Source organism: Anastrepha ludens, chromosome 2 (genome assembly GCF_028408465.1).
Source record: "Anastrepha ludens isolate Willacy chromosome 2, idAnaLude1.1, whole genome shotgun sequence".
Taxonomy (NCBI): domain Eukaryota; kingdom Metazoa; phylum Arthropoda; class Insecta; order Diptera; family Tephritidae; genus Anastrepha; species Anastrepha ludens.
Genome location: NC_071498.1, coordinates 182,959,391 through 182,971,640, shown reverse-complemented (window position 1 = coordinate 182,971,640; position 12,250 = coordinate 182,959,391). Strand labels below are relative to the sequence as shown.

The 12,250-nt window shown below is 33.9% G+C and overlaps 1 protein-coding gene across 3 annotated transcripts in view; it reads left to right on the top strand.

Moving 5' to 3' along the window:
- The first annotated feature begins 818 nt into the window (after positions 1-818).
- The window catches only part of LOC128856056 (prolyl 4-hydroxylase subunit alpha-1), a 76,435-nt gene continuing 65,003 nt past the window's right edge, over positions 819-12,250 (top strand). The window contains exon 1 of one of the 3 annotated variants that reach the window (XM_054091415.1): positions 819-1,324. The gene's annotated coding sequence lies outside the window, so the exon portion shown is untranslated. Of the gene's footprint in view, positions 1,649-10,758; positions 10,826-12,250 lie in introns of those variants that run through there. The other 2 variants (XM_054091414.1, XM_054091416.1) reach the window with 2 other exon arrangements.

Here is a 12,250-nt window from a genome sequence, read left to right as displayed (position 1 = left end):
TCGCTGAAAATCAAAAATTATACTACTTTCGAAACGCTTTCTTCATGGCTAGCCGGGATTTATTTGGTAATTGTCCATTTTACACCGCGGCTGCCACATTTATCAAAAATATTCGGTTGGGTACCAATCGACGCATTTCGGTCCCAATACTAATATTCCATAAACGGTAAAAATTATTAACAAAATTTCTTGAAAGTGGTATTTGGTATCACTAAATACTCATTCACTAACGCGCCAAATTGCTTTACCACACTAACGTTATGATTTATAATTTATAATAACAATTTTTATGCCAAACAAAAGCTTATTGACATTTTGTTTTTATTGTATTGTTTATATATTTGCATATACATAAACAATATTTTAACATGTAAAGCATACCTACGGCGCTTTTTTTCTTATATAAAACATTTTGATATATATTGGGACCCATACCGAATTTTTTGTTTTTGAAAGTTGGTGCCCAGGCTGCAAAGTAGATAATTTCCATTTATTTTTCTATGAAAAGCATGAAAGTTGTTACATATGTACGCAATATTGGCATATTTTCCTTTTGAGAGTGAATAGTTGAACATTCTGCCAAAAATTTACCGCTGAATACTTATTTCTGCAAAAGTATACGAACAAAACCATTTTAACATATTCTTATATTTTCTGTGTTAATGTTAAAACTCTCTTCAATTCGCACAAGCACACAAACATTCACTTAGGCAAGAGCAATTATGAAGAGCTTGCCAGCTCAATTGAGAGAATTGTGTTTTTGAAACTCACCACACACTAAATGTTTTTAGTAAATCTCTGCAACTTAAATAAAAGCCTGCACTAAGCGACATACAGTCCAAGTGGAAAGAAGTTAAAGTGTGTTTATCATATTTGTGCTCGGACTGATTCCAATAAGTGAGGAATCAAAGGACGGGAAATTAAATAGTTGCATGGATGCGGTGCGAAACAAAAGTTAGAAGTTAAATTACAGTTGAAGGGTGACTTGCCACGAATACTGCTGGATACGATAATACAATTTACAGCAATTTGTGAACTAGTGCATGTGTGCCCGATGAGCGAGAGGGTTTCTTGAAATCAAAAGCAAATACAGTGCTGGTGTATTATTTGTGTTTTCATCATTCATTCAATCGTTCAATCGTAGCCAAGTGCAGCGCATGTGCAAGGAGACGATATCTAAACCAAAGATATATATAAAAACAAAAAGGAGTAATAAGCGGTTAAAGAGTGCGCAAGGAGAGCTGCGAACAAGAATTCAAAAGGCACGATAGGGAGAAAGAGAACGCAACGAAAGTGGAAGAAAGCAACCAAAAAGTATTTGTAGGTACGAAAAAATTGTATGTAAATAGAATTTATCCGGTACATTGTGAATACAAAAACAAAGTAGCAACAACTCAACGAGACAACCTAACCAGAGTCAAGTGCATATCGATTTGTTTATGAGAATTTGCTTCGTAGTGTTTTGATTTTTGTTACTTTTGTGGTGCTCCAGCAACTACACATAATTGTGCTTCGCGTTTTTGATTCCAATTTTATTTCCCTACTACTGATGGAGTGAGATATTTTTTTAGATATATTCAGTGTGTTGGACGACAGCCTAATAGCAGAATTAACAGTAATTCTCCGATCGACGGCGTTTCAATTGAAGGTAAACTTTTGCATGCCAACCAAAGTTGCTCGCATGCGTCTTGAATTAATTTTGTGTCTAGAGAAGGGCCGTTAACGTATATACATACATACATACATATGTCTGTAAGCTAACGATTAAAGCAAAAAAATGGAATTTGATAAGAGTGTGTCTCGGCACTATACCGTATAAGTAGGGGGGATGCAGTTTCTAATGGGTTGGCAGTCTTGCTAAAAGCCCGATTAATCAGATGTATTTATACAATACTTTTTATTTATAATGCGTTGCAAACAATATTAAACAATATTAAAAAAATTTAAATAAAATAAAAAATGATCAAAGTCTTCCAAAGGACTACAATAAACAATGTAACGAAACAATAAACAAAACCAAAAATTGCAGAAATATGCCAAAAATCTTAGAAAGGTGCAAATATGACTCCCAAAGTGCTCCGAAATTTACTGAAAATGAGTCATAAAACGGACTGAATTTATTAAATTTGGAGCATTTTTGAAGTAATTTTTTATATGTGCATCTTTCAGTGTGCCCGGGTGTAATGTAAAATCGCTCATTTAACCCCTTCAGACCTTAATTATTGTTAATGGATAATAAAATTATTTTTTTACTCATTATTAGTAAGAAGGACACATAAGGTCCGAAGGGGTGAAGGCTCCAAAACGAGCTCATTTAGGAGAAGGCATACATACTACGTATGAAGATTTGAAGCTCAAAAGAGTCTTTCAGAATTGTTTTATTTAATTTATTTTGGTGTGTGTATGTTTGTGCGTGGAATAACTACTACTACTAAATACTAGCTGCGCAAACATTATAACTTATATAAGGACCGATAGCTGTGTTGAGCTCTTCTTTTATCATTACATCTTCTGGATATGCTTATGGTCTTTTGTATAAAAAAAACTTACAAATTCTAGCTGAGAAAAATCTTAGCTACTAGAAACATAAAATTTCGTAATATTGATTTAATTATGGAAAATATTTAATATTATATACGATAAACCATCGCACTATTGTTTGCATATTTTAAAATTGCAACATTTTTTTCAAAACTTAAATATTTTAAATTACACCTTTTTAAATAATGGTTATTAATTAGATATTTTTTTAGAATTTATTTAGAGACAACTTACCAATATTTGTATTTTTCACAATTTAGCAACCGTTTACAATGAAAAATATTATAATAAAAAAGAAATAATTAACAAAAATAGTTTTGATTATATTAAATAATATTTGGGAATAATTAGCTCACGCTTTGATAAAAAAGATCCACATCCTCTATGCGCGTATAGTCTTTAAATAATTTATTGTTAACGTAGTGTAATTAAGCGAAAAGTTAGTTGTTCCAGACACCTGACAAGAAGAATAATAAAGTGGTGAAAAAACGAGTTCGATATACATTTTAAAAATTAAGGCTCTCTTCCCTGTGTGCGAAATCACTGTGGTTGAGCCATAAACAGCGAAGTAGTCAAACACTCTCCACAATTTTTTTTCTTACATATCAATTTTGTTTTTTTTATATCATATTTTGGGAAGTTGAGCATTTCTTAAACATATTTTAAAATGCTCGGCTGAATTTGAAGAAAACGTAAAATAAGTAACAATACTGCGCAATAAAACAGTTGGTTTTCTATACGGAAATTAAATCGTTTAAAAATTAGACGCAAAATATTTATCTGCATGTGGAGGAAAATTAAAAGAGGAATTTACGATGTACATAAATATGTATGCATGCATGTTTGTATATACGCTAATATGTATTTTCACTTCAGAAATAATCGTCTTATGAAACCGAAAAGCGAACTTTTGTTAATTTCTTGACGTTCAAGCTCCAGATATGTCTTATCTAAACAGGCTGATGTCAACTAAGCGAGATGTTTGAAAAATCGAAAGAAACGCCATCGTTGACAAAGTAAAATCAAGTCAACAATCGACTCTGGTTGGTTGGTTTGTGATTCATCCAGAATCCAATTAGTATCAACTAGTATCTATATCCTATCTTACTATATCCACTCTGTGCGCTTTAAGAACCTTATTAGGTTGTTGACGTCTAAGCCAGACAGTTGTTCGAAACTCTCGAACAGTGGTTTGCCAAGGGTTGACATTCTCTCCTTCCATAGAGCAGGGCATTAAAAGAGGAAATTGAAAATCGCTTCTTTTTTCTCTGATTGTTTACAACTGTGTTGTAAGGGGATGCCCAATTTGGCTGATTGTTTCCCGATAGACCAGAAGTCAATTATTACCGCCGTGAATCTGCAAGCATCCCTTCGTTTCATATTTGTCAGTCAGTAGTCCTTGGCCGGATATAAATCCGGGTCGTTCCGGTAACGTAGAACCGACTGCCGTGGGAACGGTTGTAAGAGGGCCATAACGTTCAGCTAACTTTACGTAATGTCTGGTCTTTACATCTGATTAAGGTAAATTTATGGTTTACACTGAATTTTTTGTTCCATCGGTTATTGTAACTGAATCCAGTGCCTGGATTGCACATTGGATATCCGAGAGAATAGAGATATATGTAGCACTTAAAAGAGAAGTCTTCATTTAGTAGCCTATAAGCCTCCACCATTGCCAGTATTTAAGAATGAAAGGCACAGCAAGTATTGGAAAGGCGCACAAATTTTTTAATTATAAGTCTCTGAGAATATATACCAGTTCCAACACCATAATCCATTTTTGAACCATTTGTGTGGACTGTAGTGCCGAAGTTGTTTAGTGAAATTCTCTTACTCCTTTCCTCCCGAAAGGAAAAGAGAGTGGCAAAATTCCTTTTGAATGTCACCGTTGGGACGATGTAATCAGTCCTCCCCCAGGGTAAACTGACCATAATGACCATAATTTTTTCCCTCCAGCGACCCACTTCAATTAACGTAAATGCTTGACATGGAGATCTACCGGAATAACACGTGTGAGTGCATTAAGATGCCTGACTCTCTATTTATAGTCTATATCTTTATAAAAATTGTTGTTGCCATTCGCGACTTCGAGAACCATCGAGATGCTTGAACAATCGACTAAGCATCTCGGGCTCGCTTATTATAAAACTAAGTCCATATACGACTGGTTTAAATTGCAATTCGTTTAACTGTAACTTCCAGTAAAGTGGAAAAAATTCAGTTTCAACATATTTCTTTAAAACTGCCTATATATTTAGGTCATTTAAATAATTGTTAATAATTCGAATTGCAATTGTAATGGTAAAATCACTTCAGACAAATTTTTCGGCTATGAAAAGTGACCGTAACTCGCAACTCGTAAACTCTTCTTAACTGAAAGCACCAAATAACTCCAACTAAAATAGCAGAAAATAAATTATAATAAGGAAGAGTCGACTGTATAGACATGCAACATACGAGTTTTAAATGCATTCCGTACATCATTGCATCATCAAAAGTAGAAACAAAAGAAGGGGAAAGGCGGTAGCAAATATTTGCTCATTTGTGTAGTGAATGCATTGTCTTCTTCTTGTATCGAAGTGCACGGAAATCATCATACATAAGTATGTAAATAGGTGCATACATACATACAAACATATATGTAAATAATTGCATGAAAATAAAGATCTTAGCTCCTATTCAAAAAAATTGATATTGATTAAAAAATATTAATTAAAAAATAAAACATTAATAATTAAATAGGCTTATGTTACATTCCTTCCCTAGTATGAATTATTTATGAAGTGATAAGCTAATCACCCGAGTCGCCAAACCAAAAGCCGGCTCTATGCAATTCAAAATCAGACGCATTCTTCGATTACGCCACTTCTCAACGTTGCTCCACTTATTTATTCGGCCTTTAAGATCTTTGCTGGGACATGACTTTGCTTCTACTTGTAGAACTCGAATATTCCAAAACTCATGAAATCATACGAATCATAAAATGTATAGACACACGTACATCTATACATACAAATGTGGAATATTAATATTTTTATGGGATGAGAATAATTGTGTTTAATTTTTACTCGTTGACAACGAGAGATGACGACAGCTAGCGAACTCAGGAGAACATCAATGCACTGGCTATACAAAACATGCATGCATATGTATGTATGCCCATACATGTCTATAATCTGGGCATATGATTTATATACTCACTATGGCTTTTCTGTGCCACACACAGGACAGATATGGAGGTATGTTTCAGCATCTAATGTCGCTCTGCCCACCCCAAGGGTTGGATGCTTTAGAGCGATTAAGGGGGCATATATATATATATGTATATATGTACTATGCATCTATACCTCTGTGTGTCCATGTCTTTTACCTTAGTTGATCTGTTAAATATATTATAAGTTCGCATTGACTTTAGAAGGACGCTGTGAAAACATTTTTTAAGACACTTATCTTAACAATAGTAATGAACAAAATTCATTTACATATGTCGAAAATCATGTCTTCACAGATGCCAATACATTAGTTATTTTGTTTTTATAAATAATAGTTTTAAAATTTTATTAGGGAGGTGGGGATCTCGCTTAGATATGGAGTTTTGCGAGCATATGATATATGCACATACATAAATACATACATATATCTGAAATCTTGCTGAAGTCTTCTTTGTAGCCGAATGGGTTGATGCTTGACTACCAGAAAAAAGAAAAGAAAGAGAAAAAGTTTCTTTCCACTAGCGGTCGCCCCTGGGCGAATAATAGAAAACATCCACGTGTATTTCTTCCATGAAAAACTCCTCATAAAACCATCCGCAATTCGGAGACAACTAAAATAGTAGGTCCCTCCATTTGTGGAAAAACATACGCACACAATGCATTAGAGGAGGAGCTCGGCCAAACACCGAATAAAGGATGTAAGTGCCAATTATATGTATATATATAAGTATGATATATATGTAATGCCTGTATTTTGTTTTTTATCACAGCATATAAGTGTAATGGCTTTCAAAAACGAAACAAACGATTGAGAGAGGGAAAACATAGTAAAAATAACAACCGATTGCTCTTTCTAATGACGTTTGCATTACCATTACTTTCATGGTACCCGTACTTTCATGGTAGCCAATTCTACGTAGTGGAATAACTCGAGGTTTTCTGACCAAGGGCTGCCACCACAGGGAACTAACCCTGCTTAATGCCCTGAACTTTAAACCTCCACTCCGGCACGTGGAGGTACCCGGCACAACCTTAAACACCTATTCAAATGCCCCTGAAACCCACTCATCCAACACCCTTTCGCTCTGGACCCACTCCTCGATACCGCATATTTCGTAGACCTATCATTAATAAGATTTACATTGATGATCGATGACTTCACCGCGCATTGCAGGGGTTGTGTCAATTTCAAAACACTTTTTTTAACAAAATTTGGCAATTGCTTCTGGGTCTCATAAATTTGACGCTTCTTCTGATTTGACAATCAATGTTGCTGGAGAAATGTCACGACTATGAAGTTATTACTATGGGTTTATTTTCATTTCTGTATACATACTTGTATATCACTTGCAGTGGGGGATACCTATCGTACAGTAAATTCTAATATGTATGTATATGTAAAAGTGTGTAGTCAGCCCACATGTATAAAAAAATATAAATATATTTTCGAAAATATTTATGTTAATCTCACGAATCAAGACACTCGACCCTAACTAACGTTATATACAAAGCAAATGCCATACATACATATGTATATACATATGCCACATACATAGATCATAGAAATTAAATTTTTTTCAGTTTGGTTTCCATCAATTGGTTGATTTTATAGTGAGAGTGTAAAGGAAGAACAAATTTCGTTTCTGGTATTGTAAATAGTTTCGCCTAAGTTTGAACTGTTCCCATGTACATACATACATATCTACATATAACTAAACAGGAACCTTACAGACATTAAAAAAAAGCAATCGGAACAATCAAAAATAACTTAGTCAAATCAAAATAAAAGTATGTCATTCATTTGGAAAATCATAAAAAGACTAGTTGGGGAAAAGCAAATGCTTCCCAATAGGTTAGGCTTCCCTGCAGGGTGCACGCATAGACATCCATATACATATGTATGTTAATACTCATACTTACAGACATACATGTGTACATACATATGTATATGCGGCATTTAATGTTAGTGGCAGATTGCTTAGCATGTTCCATCCAAAGCACTGGCGTTGGAGCGATAATACTATCATTAACCGAAAATCTCGCAAGCATCTTGTGTCCGGATGCCGGCTGGAGCTTGGCACACTATTTTTTATTTATTAGCGTTTCATGTTTGTTTAATCAAAAGTCTATGTGAAAAACTAAAGGAAGGGAAAGTCACGTAGACATGAAGCGGCGCTCCATTTATTAGATTCTAAAATGAAATTTCTCTTTTATTTAATTTTACTCTCTTCTAAGATCTGGCTCTCTTGAATTGAAATGTAATCAGAAAATAAAGCATTGAATGAAATGAGAAAAAGAGAAAAATTTACATTTATTGTATATTGTATACATTCTATATTCATTATATTATTATCATTATTTTTTATATTATTCATAATTAACACACTTTAATTAAAATTTTTGATTCTCATTTTTTTTTAATAATTTTAGTTTTTCTCAAGGATGATATAACTAATATATATTTTTTTATTATTAGTATTTGCGGCCAGTCCAAATCAAACGTAACAAGGTCTTCGATTTCGCTAAAATTTTACACATTGACTAAATTCTTGCTCCAACTGACTAAAATGTATTTATAAAAGTTTTGAAATTTTTTTCGCAGAAGTTATAGAGGCGACAAAATTCAAAAAAGTCCCTGGAAAGAGGTAGAAAACCTAGTATATATAAATCAAAATTTTCTAATCCGGTTTGCACAAATGGGGTATCTTTTAGTCTACTGTTATGTCTCAGTCGGAGTTATGCTCGATGGGCAGTTAAGCGAGTCCTGTTCAACAGTATCTGGCGTGAAGCAAAGTTGCGCAATTTCGTCCTTACTTTTCATATCAGTTTCGGGTTTAGTTTTGGAAGCTTGTGGTATCAACTGGAAGACTAAACTAGGTGGCCTGCGTTAGTTTTTATTGGTAATACTTTCATCGAACTTCAAGAAAAGTTGTCCAATGTGACAAGCGACTGCAAAACAAACAAATATGACCAAATTTATACGAATAAAAGTAAGCAACAAGATAAAGTTCGAAATAGGTGGAGAAATAATGGATACGTATATCGGGAGCATCTTGACCCCAAACGCTGGTACAGCGTCTGACATTCAGCGAAAGATATCCAAAGCAGCGAGTACTTTGCCAAACTGTCTCGAGTGTGGTCTAAGAAAACGAGTAAAAAGTAACAAAAATAAGTATTTTTGAGGCTTGCGCAAAATCAGTTCTAATCTATGGGAGCGGAACGTGACACTTAAAGCAAGAATCGGGAAGAAAATTGCAGTCATTTGTAAATCGATGTGTGATTCTTATTATCGGCACTTGGTGGCCGCGAACCATTTCTAACCAACGTCTGTGGCAATTAACCAAACAAAAACCAATTGAAAAGGAAATTAAGCACAGAAATGACAAATGGATCAGACAAAACTTTGAAAAAACGTGGAGGAAATAGATCATTCGTTGAGCTTTGCAGTGGAATCCAGAACGCACTAGAAATAGGGGCTGGCCTAAATTAATTAATCGGAGCATGTCAATAATAATATTAATAATTTTAATCTCAAAATATTTTTTCTAAAAGCTCAATGTTTTTTTTTTTTCGTTAGAAATTTTTTCTTATGTGAAAATTTGTTTCTTTGCTGAATAGTGTAACGCAGATTCTTAATTGTTTCCAGAAATAGATTAAAAACCTTGCACAGCTGATTTTTTGCATTTTAGGTTATCTGTAAATGCTCATAACTTTTGAAACCTTTGAGACACCACCTCGGAAAACATCTTATTCATCTTAGGTAATGATTATATATTAGTTTTATCGAAAAGGTTTTGGGAATGAAATTTTTAAAATTAAAATGTAGAGCCTTTCAAAAAAATATTTTGTGGGAAAAATTATGCAGAGAAGCAAACTGAAATACTGTCTGACTTTAAGCCTTTCCTATTTTGCGAATCGAACCAGAAAATGTTGGCCTATATAAGGTTTAAGTACCTCTTCTAAGCGACCTTTTCATTTTTTTCACCTCCATAACGTCTGTGGAAAAAATTTCAAAATATTTTTAAGTCCTTTAATTTATTTATTTAGCGAAGTAAAAATTAGGCAACAAAAACAAATTGTCTTACACACCTACACAGAAGTACGTCAGTTATAGCATGATTTTAGCCCATGACGAAAATGTTTGACGAAATTGATGACCATGTGGCAGAAAACACCACTTTTGGATGCATTTAATCTGAAATGACAGTATGTATGTACATATGCACATTTATTTATGTTAACATACATTATTTTATAGCATAAAACTCCTGACGTCATACAGCTTCGAATTTCGATTTAGGCTTCATTATGTTGTTTCTACTTAATTTCGCTTTGGTCCAGACTGTTTGAGGTTTTGAGTTATGAAACAAAATGAGGTATGAAGCAAAATATAAAACTCAAAGAAAAATTTAGGTATTTTTTATTTTTATTAGAGACATTCAAGAAAAGAAAAGTCATTATTTTTTGCAACATGCAAAATGTGTTTGAAACTGTTTTGAATAATTCCCGTGCATGGAATTGCGATTTATAACATTTTAAAGGGGTCAAAAACAAATGAACTAACTTAAACTGGTTTCAGTGATTCTCAGAATACATATTTATATACATACATATATACTTTCCTCAATATGAGTATACGCGCACATTAGGGTGTGTCACTCTCCATACAAAAAGTCGGTTCGGCTTTTCCATGGGAATACAAATTTAATTTTACTTTAATATAAGTAAAATATAAAAATATAAGAATTTATGTGAGCTATTTTCCGTGTTTTCAAAGTGCTCCCAAAAATCGAGTTTTTTCGGAAATCGCTCTCGCTTATTTTTTACTTATTATTTACTTATTTATTTTTATGAATCCGGTATAAAACCGCAACTGTTTTGGTGAGGCACCCTTATGCACGTATAATGTTACAGTTACCTACCATTTGAGCATACACAACTTAAAGTTATTAGCAACTCACATCATTTCATCTCTCGTGTCAATCCTAATTCAGCCATAATTCAGTTTTGAAATTCGCAACTATTTATTGGATGTATTTGCCAATTAGCGCTGCATATAAATAAAACCATCGGTAAGATGAATAGCACATAATCATCGAATGAGTGAAAGTGCTAATTGATATTGTCCCTGGGTTTTATTAGCACGGCCAAGAGGCTTACGAGGTGCAACTATTAAATAACGAAAGGCGCTGGTATAGAATAAGACGCACGCGCCAAATGCCAGCGATCATCGGGTTTTTAGTGTGAAGTTTTCTATTTCGAAAGAAATACTGCTCTGGCAAGAAATTAGTACGAGTATAACCAAGTTTGGATTGGTTAAAGCATGTAGAAAGTTGCCTAAAAGTTGCCAAGTTTGGATTGGTTAAAGCATGTAGAAAGTTGCCTAAAAGACGTAGAAGATATTTCACCGCAGAGTTCCCTTCTACTTAAGGCCAAACAACTAGTCAACATTACAACGTTAATGTTTTGCGCTTCACTCCGTGTATGAATAAATAAAAAACAATCTGAATACTGAAAGGACAAATCATGAGTTCTACACCCAGAAAATGTGTAGCTCATTCTGCATTATCTCTCCGGAAGATTGTAGCCAAGTTGTTGTTGTTGTGGTTGTTGATGTAGCAGCATAAACATTGCCCATACATATACGGGGAATGCTGCTGAAGTGATAGTTCTTGGGCGTAGGTATATACATGAATCAAATTATTAAAATAATATTTCTTGACTTTCTTATTGAAGGTTTTTTTGTCATAAGGCCGAAAACTGGGCTTAAAACTCCTAATTAAACCCATTAATGTAGTACTTGGAAACATGTATATACCTATATATACATACATAGATATGTCTGTGAAGTGACCGAGCTACTCGTCATATTTGTGTCGTGCGTCTTGATGTGTTTTTCACAAATGCAGAGACCCTGAATTTTATGCCACCTTTTTTCCTGAGGAGTTTTTCATGACTACTAGAAAAAAACGTTTTCTATCATTCATGCGTGGGGTACTTAGAAATAGTAGCCAGTTATATGAATAAACATAGCTAATCTGTGGTGGCGTCATTAAGTTATTAGAATAACACAGGGAAATTAAACATTTTTTGCATATAAATCAGAAAAACCCGTTTGATGAACATCAAATCACAATGGCAAATGGCTTACTAATATCTACATAGAAAGTCTATACATACTAAGCTATTGCACATAAGTACAATATGTAAATAGGTATTGGAATTAGGCTGGTCGGTGTGGGACCGATTGCATCAAACATGCGCTTCATAAGAGCCACATGGTTACATAAAGATAAATAAATAAGGTTCTCGAGTCGCACAGTGGTATCACAACGAGCTTACAGGCTCGAAGTGAGATGGTCGCACAGACCGACTATCACCATAACCTAACATATCCTAGTGTGGGTCGATGAGATATGGAGCTTTCCCCTTAAGTTTGTTCTTATAGATTTTTAAAATAAAATTAAATTTTTTTTTTTTCATTTTTCAATACTGGT